General features: G+C 37.5%; 1 protein-coding gene across 3 annotated transcripts in view; it reads left to right on the forward strand.

The window, feature by feature from the left end:
* The first annotated feature begins 388 nt into the window (after positions 1–388).
* The window catches only part of thrb (thyroid hormone receptor beta), a 102,706-nt gene continuing 85,621 nt past the window's right edge, over positions 389–17,473 (forward strand). For 2 of the 3 annotated variants that reach the window (XM_032580913.1, XM_032580914.1), the window contains exon 1: positions 389–729. The gene's annotated coding sequence lies outside the window, so the exon portion shown is untranslated. The remainder of the gene's footprint in view (positions 730–17,473) is intronic. The other variant, XM_032580915.1, reaches the window with a different exon arrangement.

Raw genomic sequence — 17,473 nt, forward strand, 5'->3', positions numbered from 1 at the left:
GTTACTATTTCATATATTGTCACATCCTAGTTCGGATCTCTTTTTTCTTCGTCAATAAAATAATTTGAACACTTTTTAAATTTTCTTGTCTTCTATTGGTGTAATAATAATCCTTAAAACAATTTGAAAGAAAAAAGCATATTCAACAGAAATCTGTAAACAAGTCAGAACCATGTAGGTCAAAGACCAACAATATTGAGACATAATTTTTATTTTATAAGACCCTAACCCTAACCAGTCAAATAGTCTTACTGCTATCAACCGTTATAGAGAAAAACAGACATTAAAAAAACCCTTAAAAAAAGAAAAAAAGAAAGTACTTTGGAGTTTGTAATTAGGGCGAGGCTTTGTTCCTGCCCTTGAACCAGCTCTCGGATTCCCCGCAGCGCCAACTTCTTGTGCTACAACATTCAGTCTTAGTGCTGTCTCGTCGTGTTTTTCTTCCTCTTTTTGTAATTTCTTCATGACTTGTTTTCGGCTCCATGTTCAAGTTCTCGGCCGTCACGAACCGTGGTAGTCGCGCACGCGTTCCGCAGCGCCAAGGCACACGCGCGCGGGTGTAGCCCCTCGCCTGATTTGCACTGGCACGGGTCATTTCAGGTTAGAGGCTGGCGCTGTGTCCCGTTAAGCTTGGCCCACGGAGAGCAACACTGGATCCAGCTGAGGTGGAATGCACGGCCAGTAGGACACCGATTCGTTTCTGGATACAAGCTTCGTGGTGCATATGCGGTACGTTTCGCTTTTTAAGGGGGAGTGGGGCTTTTTATGACTATTTAGCCAATGACAGCTTCTTTTGAAAGGGACATTTTAAATATATATACCAGCCACATGGACTGAATGTTTTTTTTCTAGGCTAAATGCTTTCAGTAAGGTTAAACATCTTTATGTCCGGTGGAATTACATTCAAAATGTCTGAAATTTAACCCTATCTTGCTTGTACTAAAAAGTGCACGTCTGTATACGTATGTTTATTTTCTTATAAGCAGCCATTCATCCTCTGTGACAGCTCGGGGTAGAAATTATTTTTAAATTGCACGTTATAGGAGGATTATTTCAACATTAATGTATGTTAACGCTGCTAAGATGGCAAGTTGTTATCCCTGTGTTATACCTAGAGTTAAGGGAGATTTTGTAAAAAAATAGTACGTTTTTGCAAGCTTTATCTTGTTTTAAGGACGCCGAATTATATAGTTGTCGTAAAAATTCTTTATTTTAACCAAAGTTGTTTGTAAAACTCACTACATGTCTATTAAAGAAAGAGAGTTAAAAATATATGGATTTAACACGGAGTTCCATAGGGGAACGAACCGGATTAGCTTTTTTCCTTCATACTTGATAGAGTTGGGGGTTTGGGCCCGTAAACGTTCACTTTGCAAATCCACTAGTTCATACTCTAACACTTCCAGCATGTCCTCACTCACTTATAATCGTGTTGCTGTTAGATATTGTGCGTATTTCCGCGTTCAGCAGCAGCTTTCGCTTTTTGGCACTTGAACTTCACTGGAGCCCTCCATTAACATCTGGTGTGCAGGAATAAGCAAACCCCGCTCCCAGCGCATTAGTGACTTTAAAGGTTGACCATGACGCTGCAGTCACTGTGTCACCACCAAATCGCTGAGGTGTTTGAACCAGAGGAACGACCTGCCTCTCAGGTGTGACGTTTGTTTAACGCCACTTTACGTTCACTCGTTTATTACTTGTTGTGTGATGGGTAACATGTGGCCATGTGAGCACGAAGTGATGCATTCAGGTCGGTCAGAATTTATTTATTTTTTTATTTATTTTTACTGTTTTTTACTAGGAAAGGCAAATAGGCAAATGATCAAATAGTCAAAAATAATTATGTAGGGTAGCTTTGGTGGTCAAATTTTTTACTTCAGTTCATTAGTGGCTCTCCTTCAAGAACCATTTCTCTATTAAAGGGATAGTTGGAACTTTTGGAAGGCAAACACTATGAAGTTATTATCAATAATACTTCCCTTGTCTGTATTGGAAAGGTGTAATGTCACTGGCGTTTGTAGAAAAGCAGTCTTAGGCTAACAGGTAGCCAGACAGACCTGAGTTTGGCAATCTAAAATTGTTCAAACTGAAAATGCTCATATCATTGACATGCAATGTTATACTATAAATATATTCACTGTCTACAAATTCATAGCTTCCATACTACTATATGGTTACATGGAGGGGGGGGGGTAGTGGAGAAGTTGGAGAGAGTGGGCGTTTATGTCACTCTGCTTGATTGACTGATCATGAGCCTACAGGAAAAATATCCAAACAGCCATAAGATCTGGTCTTCTATTCGTTTGTTGCCAAGTCCAGAAGTCTACTGCACTTTTGGTGGACTTAGCGCCCCCAACTGTTGAGGTAAATGTGGACAGCCTCGACCATCTTTACTAACACAGAGAAAACAGAAACAAATTTAACAAAAGGTATGTTTATCGTCTGCTAATAACTTTGTATTCTATGGATATAATAAAGCTGAATGATATGGCTGAAAATAAAAATTTCATATCAGTGGCTATTGATAATTATAGATTATTTTCTTGCTTTAAATATCCAAATACTGCCAAACTGGTGACATAACCTTTCCTGTTTTATACAAAATTTCTCTTATGCTGTTGTACTCATTTCCTTTCACTCCACCCTGTTCTTTTTATTTTAAGTAGTTATGGGCCATGGTGGCGAAACTTGAAACTGCTCCCACATGATGAGCTAGTTGGGCGCCTAGCCCCGTTTCTTCTCCACCAGGGCAGCCTGGTGTCAGTGCTGCACAGAGAGAGCAGCAGTGTAGCTGCGCGTCCTTGAGTCTGGCCGCCCTGACTCTCAACATTATCAGCTTAGTGTTGCATAGTGAACAGTTCGATGTGATTGCGGTTTTTTGCACGGCATTTTCCTATGCAAGCCAGTACGTCACTGAGTATCTGTGTGCGGTTCTGAAAATATACCTTTGCAGGGATGTGTCTTAACAGACGTCTGCATTGAATCTGCTTCAAGCACACGCAGACTGCCAAGGAGTGAAGAGTACATTGGAGGCAACATGAAACTGCTGCTGCGCATGGTGCACATCTATGTGCACCATTCTAGCAATCAGTGGTTAGCTAGCAATCAATGTTTGCTAGCTAACCACTGATTGCACGAGTCAGATGACCTCACAAACCTTTCTTAGGCTACGCTCACACTGCAGGCCTTAATGCTCAATTCCGATTTTTTTGTGAAATCCGATTTTTTTTGTGTTTGGGGATGTAAGCATGTTTTGCTATTTTAAAGTTGTTGTCCAACTGGAGCCAGCACATTGACAACTTAATCCATGGTTGCTGTTTTTCTTCCTGCTTCCGCGTATCAGGATGCAGAACAGAGACGTTTGTTGAGTATCAGTGACATAAAGGCTGGATGAATGCAACCTGGCCATACTGACACAGGTCACATTTGAAAAGATCAGATAGGAAGTGGACTCAGGAACACTTACCAAGTGAGAGTGAAGTCACATTTGTAAAAATCAGATCTGTGTTGTTCACACTGTCATGAAAAGATCAGATACAGACAATGGAAAAAAATCAGATTTGGGTTTCTTCAGGTTGCAGTGTGAACGTAACCTTAGACGTTGACTGGCTAGAGCAGGGGTCTCAAACTCCAGTCCTCGAGGGCCGCAGTCCTGCAGTTTTTAGATGTGCCACAGGTACAAAACACCGGAATGAAATGACTTAATTACCTCCTGCTTGTGTAGATCAGTTCTCCAGAGCCTTAATGACCTAATTATTCTGTTCAGGTGTGGAGCAGCAGAGGCACATCTAAAAGTTGCAGGACTGCGACCCTCTAGGACTGGAGTTTGAGACCCCTGGGCTAGAGCCTTTCCTCTGCCTACATCCCCCAGAATGCCATGTGGTTCTGGATCAAAGTCCAGTGACATTATCAAGATTGTATCAGATGTATTTTCTATTGACATTGATCACGTGTTTATCGCAATAGCTATCATTATTGTTTTATCGCCCAGACCTATATAAACATGTTCAGTTTGGTAAAATTAGCCAAGTATTACCTTCAACTGATGTGTGGATTTCTCTTTTTTCTAAAAGCTTTATCAGCCACAGTTTCTTTAATTTTGGGTGATCGACAATCGGTCAATACTTACATGTGAAAATGATCTTATCCACAGATCTTTCTACCAACACAAGTCTCAAAGAGAGGGCTGGATAGCGAGCCTACTGTTGCCAATTTTGCATCTTTTTTGCTATATTTAATATAGAAAGGCCAAAATCATGTTTTTTAAATATTGGTGAAAGGCCAGAAAACTACAATCAGTGTACCCCTGATTTAATTTCACTTGGGAGGTATTTTGAGTTTGAATTTTCTTTTATTAACAGAAATAACAGTTACTCCTGATGATACTTGCAGGAGAGTAAACTGCTGCCACAAAAATAAAATTTGGCACATTTAACTCTGGTTGCTCCCCCGGCACCTCAGAAGAATGGTAGGGGAAACCCTGGCTTCTGTACTTCATATCAATGTGTAACCTTTGAAGTTGTGCTCATGACTGAACACAGGCAGATTGTACAATTATTTCTAGTTTAATCAGATTATGTTTTGACAAGATTTTTAATAGACTATTTTATTTGCATGGATAATAATAAAAATAATGACTAAATGTTATTTTCATTTTGTCATGTTGAAGGTGGCTACTTACATGTTTTATACATTACAAATCTTTGCTTACATTTTATTTTGTAGTTTGAGATTAATGCAAGTTTATTTAGTTTTTTTATGAAATTAGTTGTAGTTAGTAATAGATTTTTTGTATTTTTAAAATGTATTTATGTCTCAGAAACGAAGCATAATTAATTAAACATTTATAAGAAAAGTAATTTTTACAGAAACTCCAAACATAACTTCAGAGCTTGTCATTAAAAAGCATTAGTAAGTTGCTAATGCTTGGATTAATTACTAGTGTGGTAGAATTAATAGTGTGGAACACAGAAAGGTGCAGTAACATATTACATTTTCTCAGTTACATTTATTTGAGTAACATTTTAGGGAGAAGTTGTACTTTTGGTGCTGTCATTTTTACAGCACCATACTTTTCAATTCTACTTGGTTAATGTTATTTTGAAGAAATGCTCCTCTCACTTGAGCACAATTTCTGGTTGTCCAACCCACCTCTAGTTATTTCACCAAATGAAGAACAAGCACGTTTCAACCGAAAACGCACCAGGAGTCTTGCTTGTCTGTTTCTGGTTTGTAAACAAGTTCCTGCTATTTTCTATCTACTGAGTCTGCTATGTTGTCTGGAGGTTAGGTGAACATACAGTAACATAGTAGATATTGTCACTGGAATTACTTGGTATGTTCTAACATGTATGTAATTAAACAGCACTTATGTATACAAAACCGCTGTTTAATTACATACCCATGAGTGATTAAATGCTTCTGCCATTTGATGGGCCCAACACTAGTCAAATACTTGAGGGAGGAGCTGAGTGATGCATTTACTTGCACTCAGAAATCAGTTTTGCCAATGTTGACTTTTGCAATGTTATTTTTTCTGTGTTAGTTTTAATAAAATATTAAAAGCCCAGTCTATTAATTACTTTTGCTATAATTATTTTAAAGAATGAAAAGAACACCCATTTTGAGATGTCATCTTAATTTTTCATTTAACTGGTAAGTTATGAGTTTAGGGTTAGTGAGTTTATTAGCATGTTAGTTTTAGTATGTGTAGTAGTCAGGTTTAATGTTCAATCTGTGCGCCCCTAAAAATACCCCTCCCCCCAAACCCTTAATAAAAAAATGACAAGGTCCCTAGAGCAGGGGTGGGCAATCCTGGTCCTCAAGGGCCGGTGTCCTGCAGCTCTTAGGCGTCTCCCTGGTCCAACACACTTCATTGAAGTAGCTGAATCACCTCCTAAGTGCAGTCAAGTTCTCTAGAGTCCTGCTAATGACTTCATTATTTGACTCAGGTGTGTTGAAGTAGAGATGCATCTAAACGTTGCAGGACACCAGCCCTCGAGGCCTGGAGTTGTCCACCATTGCCATACGGAAAACAGTGGATAGGATCTCAGTTCTTTTCAGGTTGAATTTTTATTTATTTATTATAAATTTAGCAGCTTTATCCTGGTGTTGCTAACATGAAACCGTACAGAGTCTCAAACTGTAGAACTATTATTCCTTTGAAAATTGTCAATGAAGTTGAGTCCTTACTAAATGATTATTTTGAAACTACAGCTCAGACCAATGACAAGAACCAAACACAGCTGTCACACACATCACAAACACACACAGGTACTGCTGCAGACTAAGCTATGGGACTTCTTCACACACAGCACTTTGTAGAAAATAAAGTGCTATCTTTGCTTAAAAGTTGAATAAACATATATATATTTAGCTGCATCAATCCTGCACTTGAGCAGGTATCGATTTCCTAAACCCAACTGGGAACAGATTGCTTATTCCAGGACTCTGTTTATAAACTGTTTCTGTAATGTTCACACAGTTGACAGCAAACCTGTCAAAACTACTACATAGGTTTAGTTTGCTACATCAACTCAAACTTAATGCATCCTCTTTAGATGTTTAATATTCTGCGAACATTGATGAACAATAAGTTGGCTAATGGAAATGAGAATGTACCTCCGCTTTTTAAAGCACTGCAAAATGGATAGAATGTCAGGTTAGTTGTGTGAAATCAGAATTTTATAATGTGGCAGTAACAATGTGATAACCAACTCCAGTCTACCCAGTAATATATGGATGACTCACAGCAGCAGAAAATGGGAGTCTCTTTTACAGCGGGCACCCTGGGAGCTCCTGAAGGCAGCACCAGTTGTCAGCTGAAAGTATTTAAGGTCTCAGTCCTGCTTTGTTGCTCGTGTTTGTAGTGGCTGGTCTGGACAGCCACTGGCTCACAGAGCAGTAATTGTGTCTGCAGTCTCCAGCATATCCTTGTGTGTTGCTGCAGCTGAGCGCTTTGTGGCACCGGAGCAAATAGCTGGAAAAAATGACATTTCAGTTGTTCCCCCTTAAAAGTCTCTCCGTCTGCCACTGCAGCTGCCAGTTTTACATGCAGCAGCAAGCCTCAGCTCTTCATAGGGGTAAAGCAAGGAGTTATGCAGTAATTATGAGTGTTCAATGAGAATGGCTTTGATGGAGCTAAAAGGATATGACAAAGGTAAAATATAGTACATCACACTGCAATTCAAAAGTGCTTTGTTAATCCCAAGGAAATTAAATGACCTAATTGATCAACTGATTAATACAAAGCTCTTGTTAATGTTACATTTCCATATGCTGATTAATAGCTTCCAATTTGTAAATAGGAGCTAGAGAGATTTTATTATCCTTTTATAAAATAAGCAATATCCACTTGTAAAATATTTGCTCCTTTACTGAAGTTCTTTGTGCAAATATGACATGAAATGTCTTAAGCAAAAACTATGCTTTTCTTAAACCAGTGTTGCTCAAACTTTTTCAGGCTGAGGACCACGTTTAACAAAAACTCATGGACAACCTAACTCGAAATTGCAATAATACGACATCTTATTATATATAGCCTAAAATATTAGTCTCTTAACTCACTTATTGTCTTCTTTGGTCATCCTAATGAGAAAGCTGTTCTGTAAATGTGACTGGCCACAACAAAACCATCAACATGTCAACTTGTGGCGTTTTGAGTTATTTACAGGTTCTGAAAGTATCGATTCTAGGCTTTCAATTGATGTCAAACAAATCCATGGAAATCAAAAAGAGACATTCTTTACTACAGCTGTTGTATATTAATAACATTTTAAGGCTATTTGTAATTTAGAAGCGCAATAAGGGAAAAACAGACTTAAATTGCTTTGGCAGAAACATAAATCCTCTTCTGTGCTGTTAAAGTAAAAAATATGCACTCATTGCTATTGATTGTATTCATCTATTGTATATTCAGCCATTAAATAATTTTTAATTAAATAAAAATAACAATAGCTGTTGAAGTGTGAGCCAAGCATTATAAGCATAAACAGTTCTCATGAACTGAAACCTGTTCACAGCATAGAGTCGTTCAAAAGAATCAATTTGCTCATGAACAACACATCAAAACCCTCAGCAGGTATGACATGGCTTTCTCCAATCATAAGTGATCCCATTGTTTTCTTATCCTTAGCTTTTCTTTTGAGTGACCCGGTTTTAAGTCACTTATTCATTTTCATGTATGAATCGCACTTTGAGCTCATGTCACAGCAAATAAATGGTTGTTTACATGCAGTATCTTGCGGACTAGTACAGGGCTCTCGCGGACCATCAGTGGTCCTGGGAGCACAGTTTGAGAAAGACTCCCTCAGACATTTGGTATTTTTAAAACAAATACCAATACAAGTATATTTTGCCCAAGAAAATGGAGAATCAGTGCTCAGTAGTTCAATTATTAGGAATGCTTACTCTCCTTGCCTAACAATTTTGCTTGGTGGTTCCAATAACGCGAGGCATATTTGCATGATGACATATTGTGTAAACTTCACATTTTTATTTGACCTCACAGCAGAATCGCTTCGAAGTATGAGGCTAAATATATTACAGCCAGTTGCATCTTGTGCAACATGAGCCTTAAGTACAATGGAAGGATGAAATACCTCCAATATCCTCAAACAGTTGACCACCCACAGTATGTAACTGATGATTGAATTTATACTGGAGGTTTCTACCTGTTGAGGGGGAGTTTTCCTCTCCACAGTTGCTGCATGCATGCTCCAAATAAATGATAACTCAGTGTACAATACAAGCAACTGTTTGCTGTTGCGACATGGAGTCCAGGAGGAGTGGACAGTGCAAATCAATGACTCAATGGAGTCTACTGGGTTCCCTTAGATCAGTGTTTCTCAACCTTTTTTGGGCCAGCGCCCCCCTGTCCATTATCCAGGTCCTTTACCGCCCCCATCATAGAATTTATAGGCTACTTTGCACTTAATACACTGCCTGGCCAAAATAAAAGTCGCCACCAAAAAATGGTCACACTCTAATATTTTGTTGGACCGCCTTTAGCTTTGATTACAGCCCGCATTCGCTGTGGCATTGTTTCAATAAGCTTCTGCAGTGTCACAAGATTTATTTCCATCCAGTGTTGCATTAATCTTTCACCAAGATCTTGTATTGATGATGGGAGAGTCTGACCACTGCGCAAAGCCTTCTCCAGCACATCCCAAAGATTCTCAATGGGGTTAAGGTCTGGACTCTGTGGTGGCCAATCCATGTGTGAAAAAGATGACTCATGCTCCCTGAACCACTCTTTCACAATGTGAGCCCGATGAATCCTGGCATTGTCATCTTGGAATATGCCCGTTCCATTTGGGAAGACAAAATCCATTGATGGAATAACCTGGTCATTCAGTATATTCAGGTAGTCAGCTGACCTCATTCTTTGGGCACACAATGTTGCTGAACCTAGACCTGACCAACTGCAGCAACCCCAGATCATAGCACTGCCCCCACAGGCTTGTACAGTAGGCACTAGGCATGATGGGTGCATCACTTCACCTGCCTCTCTTCTTACCCTGATGCGCCCATCACTGTGGAACAGGGTAAATCTGGACTCATCAGACCACATGACCCTCTTCCATTCCTCCAGAGTCCAATCTTTATGCTCCCTAGCAAACTGAAGCCTTTTTTTCTGGTTAGCCTTACTGATTAGAGGTTTTCTTACGGCTACACAGCTGTTCAATCCCAACCCCTTGAGTTCCCTTCGCATTGTGCGTGTGGAAATGCTTTTGCGTTCACAATTAAACATACTCCTGAGTTCTGCTGTTGTTTTTCTTCGATTTGATTTGACCAAACGTTTAAGTAATCGCCGATCACGATCATTCAGGATTTTTTTCCGACCACATTTCTTCCTGGAAGACGATGGTTCCCCACCATCCTTCCAGTTTTTAAAGATGCGTTGGACAGTTCTTAACCCAATTCTAGTAGTTTCTGCAATCTCCTTAGATGTTTTCTCTGCTTGATGCATGCCAATGATTTGACCCTTCTTAAACAGACTAACGTCTTTTCCACAACCACAGGATGTGTCTTTTGCCATGGTTGTTTAAGAAATGAGAAGTTACTCATTGCATCAGCTGGGGTTAAATAACTTGTTGCCAGCTGAAAGATAATCGCCTATGCAGTACTTATCCAATAGGAGGCTTGTACCTATTTGCTTAGTTAAATCCAGGTGGCGACTTTTTTTTCGGCCAGGCAGTGTATTGTTGTATTAATATTACTATCACTGTTATATCAAATATATCAAAACTAATTAAAAATATAAATAAGTGATAAGTTTCTTACTGTTATGGTCTGTAAAACAATTTTCTTCTTAGTACTAGATGTTGTCTCAACAAACTCATGGCACTTCAACAATATTATTTTACCTTTTATCTGAAAACAATGTCTGTTTGTTCTTGCCACACAGTCCTCTGTATTAATTATTGCTCAAAAGGTCTTGCCATACCAGTTTATTCCTCTGCATTTACTTCAGTTTCTTAGTTTATTCTTGCATTTTGTTCTTCATGCATGTCCATTTAGTTTTCTTTGATTAGTTTTATCCTCTCTTGGTTTATTGTGGTCCTCTTTAGTTTCTTTCCTGTTGCTAGTTTTATTTTATCATTTGTATTGATGCTCAGTCGCTCACCACCAGTAATCTTCACTCATCACCTGCTGCGCCTCCGCCACCCAATCATCATGTGTTTCACCTGATTTGCCTCTCATAGTGATTTTTCATTGTTAACCGGCGGATTCTCTGATCTTGATTCACTTGATTCTCTGATCTTGTTGCTGCTCCATTCTACGTTTCGGTTCTCCTGTTTCAGAGTTTTGCGCAACGTGTGTGTTGTTTTTTTTTATTATTATTTTTTTATTTCTTTTTTTTACCTCCTACGGTGCGGAACCTTTTAAAACAACGGGGAAAATCCTGGTATTTTGATGATTTAAATTCAAAATGCTGTTGTACTACCCTTTCATACCGGATCATTTTCAGCACCGATGTTAAATGCATAAAATAAATGCTCTCTATCGTGGAATCACCCATGGAGGGATTTCTTTATTTAAATTGATTCATTTTTCTGAGGGATACACAGTGAGTGTATCGTGATTTTACTAATTACAAAAGAGCGATATTCTGTCGTCCTTCCATGGAAGCGGGCAGCATCCAGACGGATAATAAAACACTTTTTATATAAGTTGCTGCTTTGACATGATCAGAGCACTGCCAAAACATATGTACAACAATCCTCAATAAAACAAAATATTTGAACACCAGACAAGTGAATCACAGCACCGTCATCAGCTGGTGTAACGCTGAACTGATGTGGTGAAGCTACCATTAGCAGGACTGCGGAGCTGCTCCAATAAGCTAACAGAAACACTGAAGAGAAGAAGAGCTACCATCGATACAGTTTAGCCAAGCATATTTTAATGTTACACAATACAGTTTTAGCAAGTTGCTCAAAGTCTAAACTGGTATTGCTGTGCATATAAGGTGTAAAACTTACCTTTGAGCAAACGCCCCCCATAGGAATCTCAGCACGCCCCTTTTGTAAAACTTTCCACCAGTGACCCCTGCCACCCTCTGAACGCCCCTGTTGAGAAACGCTGCCTTAGATAAAAAAAAACAAAAAAAAACTTCTTAAACAATTTGAATAATACAGTGAACTTGACTGCATTGTTTGATAACAAGAATCTACTAGAATGGATGTAACTGACTTTAAATTTGTCAATATGATTAAAGTGTACTGACTAGATATTAAATAAATCAGAGCTTGAGATGACATTTTTCCCAAATATAAAAAAATAGGATTAAATTTGTGTTAAGCTTATTTTCATTCCATTTTAAAATACCTTCCTGATGTAGTTTAACTGTGTAAATTCTTCTCTTAATAAACAATGAGTTGGCCATAATCTATCCTCTACTATATGTGAGAGCAGCTAATGACTGGCCTAGTACTGTTAAATTAAATTTAATAACTAAACCATTTGGTCATGCTGTCAGACATGAAAGCAAAACCAAACTTGTAATATTTGGTATCTTTCCCGGCTCGTCTTTACTCTCCCAGCATTGGCTCCCTCTCCGTCTATAGGAGTAAGTCACTCACTGAGGCTCTGAATGGCTCCAATCAGCTGCTCACTCACTGCAGGTGTCAGGTGGATGGATAATTGGTGGCATTAAATCTCAAAGGAAGGTGAGTCTTCCATAGCAGCATACTGATACTGGAGCCTCTCCTCCACAGTTAAGGGAATCCAGAATGGTGGTATGATGTTGATTTTAAAGGTATTTCACTAAATGAGACAGAATTACACTTCTGACTTGAATTCAGCTTTAAAATGTTTGGATTTGACAGTGGGGTTCTAAAGATGCCATGTTCCATGATGGGGAAATGGGATCAATAGCTGCTCTTTCATTTTGAGAAATAATCAGTTTTCTCAGGGAAACAACAAAAAACAGAACAGTTGCCTATGACAGTTGGCTTAGCAATAACCAAACTTATTTAGACTCTTCTGAAAATATTCTTTGACTTTGTGTCAGCTTCAGAGGACATTCATCATTCCATTTTTTTTTCATAAAGCACACAATCTCTTTTCTAACCTGGCTCTCTGTGTAATAATACTGTTAAGTCTGTTACTCTGAACACATGCAAATTTTTAGCAGCCTTCCATGTAGAATCTGATACTCCACTATTAATAAGAAAGGAAATAAATGCTCCTAAATATAATGTTTCTGTGAGTCGTGTGTTGAGATTTTCCTGTAACATTGATTAAGAGCAGATCTTACAATTTGGTTGTTGTCTTGCAGCTGTTGTGTATTCGTTGTCTTATTTGATGAGCCCCAAACTACATGCTTTATTGATCAGTGGATGGCTGACTATTTGAGGACTTGAACTGTAGTCTACAGGCTGGTGTCAAACAAGCATATTTACAAACTTGTCACAATAAGCAATTAACCAATTAATCGCACAATAATTTAAAATTAACTCAATAATTTCCATTCTGATGAATATTTTTTGAAGATCAATTTTAATTACAGACTTCATAATCCAAGTTATTTATGATTTTGATTGTGTGTGGTTTTTATTTATGTATTTATTGTTGTTTTGTTCTATATTGGATATTTAAAATGTTGTCCATTTCCAGTATTAAATGTCCTTTACAAAATTTTATTATAAATCTTATTAGTCTTTGAGAAGGAAATCTTACATTATGTTCATATTTTAGTTACTATTTTTAGGTCAGATATATTTTTGTGAACATTTTAAAAGACAATATCACTAGATGTAGGTCCCTTAAAATAGTTTTTTTTCTATATATGATTTTTATTTATTTTTAGTGTATTTCCTATTTTTATTGATGAAGTTGTATTATTGTTTTGTATTGTTTGTTATGGGACAATAGATGGACAATTCTGCTAAATCTGATATGTATATATATATATACAATATTGTGCGTTCATTAATATGAACTGTCCCATTTAAATAAATTCAATTCAGTTATGCCTTTAATGTCTGAACTTATCTATGCTATCGTTTATTGCAATAACTACAGGGGCAATTTATTGTCCAACAAAATCTGTTTTTGTGACAGATCTACCTATTTCTTATACACAATATAGATCAGAAGATACATCAAATCAGTTTGCTGATCAATAATCTGATTACATCAATAAAATGTCAATATTATCTTACAGTCACACCTGTTGCTGTTGGTTTTGTTGTCGTTTGTTGGTCACACTTGGAAGAATTTAATTTGAAGCATCTACAATTGAAACGCCTTCAAACACAGACTTCTGCAGCTGTAAACTGAGCTACTGTATGTGTGATGATGCAATATGGCAATCTGAGTTAGTGACAAGGAGGCTGTAGTCTTGACAAACTGTTGCATGTGGTGTGATGTTTGGCTGCCAGTACATATTGTACTCTGCAGCTGTCACAAGCAACTGCTAACATGAACCGGCAACAACGGCATGGCATCATAACTTACTGAATGCTAAAAATCTCGCTGTTATGTTTCAGTTCGATATTCAAGATGTCAGATGTGTGACAAAAGATGAGATCAAACTTGTTTTGCCTTGGTAAAACAAGCTGTGAACTGGTAGAATACAGAAACCTTTATGCCTCTGGGACTTTCTCCCATTTGGTCACTCTACAGTCACAGAGTTAAATGTTTTCAGATCAGATTCCACATTACAATCACCAAGTAGTGCATAATTGTGTAGTGAAAGCTAAATGGTATCTGATCTTCAAAATGCAGTTACTACTGCAAATCTTTGGGATATCCATCAGCTTTGCACATCTGCAGATTGAAATAGTCACAAAGTAGAAGCTCAGAATCTCTGTGAACAGCGACTTTAAAATCTTGACACAGAGTCCAGCTGGATGCAAGTCTGGACTTTGATTGGACCAATCGAACACATGAATATTCTTTGATGTAAAGTTTTCCATTGGGTTGTTCCACCTTCTGGAAGGTGAACCTCCCCCCCTAGTCTCTAGTCTTTTGTAGCGTCTAACAGATTTTCTTGTGTGGTTATCCTTAATCTATCAGATTGCTCGGTCTCAATGACCAAAACATTTTGACAGCTGTTCCAGATAAAGTTAGAGATTATGCTTAAAGCTGTTTTACAAAGTTGCCAAATTACTCACCCTTTGTCAGTGACATTAATAATGACAAAGTCTATCATCTGACCCCTTTTGTCTCCTTATTTTATAATGGTCAACCATACATTGTGCAACTCTAAAAATATATACATTTCATTGTTGAAAATAACATCAAAAGTGTGCAAACTTTCTCCTGCATGATTTATCTAATATAGGATTTTACAGGAGGGTGTTTGTGTTCCTTATTGTTTGAGCCAAATGAATGAAAGGTGTTTAACTCCCTGTTTTTTTTTATAAACACATTATAGATGGTACAGTAGTTGTGTTTCCATTACAAATGTCGAAAAAACACAATTTTGAAATTATTTCCTTTAAATAGTAAATGTAATTAAAATCACCCGTGAATAAGATCGCTCATGTGATAAGTTACTAAAAAACATGGCGGCGACAAATGTGACTTCCTTGTATTTTTTGCCATTGGTAGTTGATCACATGACTCGTGATGCAAAAAAATGTTTCCATTTCTGTTTAGTGAAATACACTAATTTTGGTATGGCCAAACAACCACCTTTTATTGAAAAAAGTTTTCAATAAAAAGTTTTTTCAAATTAATATGTTTTTATTAAGCAAATTAATTTTCATAATTACAAATTGCACAATTTTAAAGCCTATGGAAATATGGTTGCTGGGACAACTACTACTTTGACATAAAATGAATACACGGCAGGTATTAATTACGTCTCAGCTGTGGTCTGTTCACAACCCAAAGGAAAGTAAAACTAATCAGTTATGGTCAAGATGGTGAAGCTGAAATCTAGTTGAAACTTGTAACCTACTGAGCTATTAACAAATAGAACAATGTTTACCTGACAGTAGCTAAGGTGTTATGCTGTAATCGATTTAAGAAAAAAAAAAAAGCCAACAGCCATTCTGCTGGCAGAGGGTAAATGACATGAGCTTGTTCTACAACTAAGCTGAATCAACTACAAACACTTATAATGGAGACCATTAGTCGGAAATGTAGCTCAGGTTAGGTTTACAGGACCATGATCATAATAATAACACACACAGTCTACACTAAGAAGGAAAAGAATCAAGATATTTTCACTTACCAAAGTCCAAACTATAGTCAGGCTGTGCAAAAGTCAAAACTGCTGCAAATGTCAATAAACTGTTACAACATTGAGTGAGAGTGGGCCTAAATTCTGATTATAATTATGTAAGGAACAGATTGAGTCATACAGAAAGAAACTTCATGTTGTTGACAACATCATCCTCCAAACTGCTGATCTTTGAGGTAGATTCAGGTTTAACACGCTGCTTTAGTATTTGCTTAAAGTTTGCGAAATAAGTGCCATCTTGTGTTACGTGTCATCACCAAGGGTTTTCATTCTAAATTTAATGGGTCTCATGCACATAACAGAGCAATGACAAACAGTTTATAGTCCAGGGGTCTTTAACTCCGGCAACTGTTAGATGTGTGTCTGCTTCAACACACCTGAGTAAAATAATCAGCTAATCAGCAGGACTGTGGAGAACCTGACTGCATACCAAGGAGATGATCAGTCATTTGATTCTGGTGTGTTGGATCAGGGACACATCTAAAAGTTACAGGATGCTGGCCTTTGAGGACTGGTTGAAAAGCCCTGTTTATACATTCACATGTATGCCATTACATGAGTGGATATTAAAGCTGTCCAAAAATACCTTTGCTTTAGCAGGGTTTCTTTACTAGGTTCAAAAGCTATTATCCATTATGGCTAATAGTCAGCATTTTCAATTAGCCACATGCAAAGTTGATTAGCTACAGCCTGACTATTACATAGTTGTTGAAAAAACAAACGTATATGGTTTAAACTAAGCTAAAATGTAATTTATTTCATGTTTAGACCGAGAACTTAGAGGATAAATTCTCAAAGTAGCTATAAAGAGTGACTTGCACAGGCAGCTGTATTTAACTACTTACAATCATATAGATATCAACATTATGGAGAAAGTGCTTTCATGTACTAGAAAACATCTGACCAAGCCTAGAAAATTAGCTACTTATTAATGCTACTATCTGCACTATAGCATTTTAGTTCCTAGTTTCTCCTCCAATAAACAGAAATATTCCACATCTAGTAAGTTTTTTTTATTCAGCTTTTTACTGAGTGTTTTTGCTGCATTTGCCTGATAGGGAACTTATGAATCAAATATTTTATGTAGGTTTCATAGAAACTAAAATAGAGGAGTAAATAAAATCATAAAATATTTCTGTTATGATAGATTTTCATAGATATCATGGGTTCTAATGAAATGTCAAAGGGGTCTGTTATTCCCTCATGTCAAGTTGATCAGGATGTCCAAAATTAAATTGGTTTATGAATACACCATTATGTTTTCTAAGTATAAACCATGTTTCTGTAGAGAATAAGTCTTTATTAATAAGGTGCCTGGTGGGAACCTGATTCCCTCCCAGTATTCTTCATGCAAGAGCAACATTATCTTGGTATCGTCTGCATTAGTTGTATTTTTGACATTGCTGTAAACTTTAATTTTAGTTTGAACATGCTTTGGCCCTCTGATTGGACAGCATGTGTTTGTTTTTTTCCACTACTATGTATTCGTACAGCTGGAGATGTGAAGTCAGCCCACATGTGCTTAGGAATAATGGGTCTTGGCTTCTTAAGCTCATTAAGGACAAAATAACACCATCATAAAAGTGTAAGCCTGCATGTGCCTTTAGATTCTTTGGACTTTGCGTGACCTAATCTGAAATTGGCAGTGTCTTTTTTTTCCTCTTTTCAACAAAGGGATTATATAAAACATATATGCTATTTTGGTTTAAAAGTGCGGTACTTCCAAGTTTAAATAGCTGTGGTGTAGTTTAACCTTCCTCAAAGTGTACTAAA

This window comes from Xiphophorus hellerii, chromosome 13, assembly GCF_003331165.1.
Source record: "Xiphophorus hellerii strain 12219 chromosome 13, Xiphophorus_hellerii-4.1, whole genome shotgun sequence".
NCBI classification, from domain to species: Eukaryota; Metazoa; Chordata; class Actinopteri; order Cyprinodontiformes; family Poeciliidae; genus Xiphophorus; species Xiphophorus hellerii.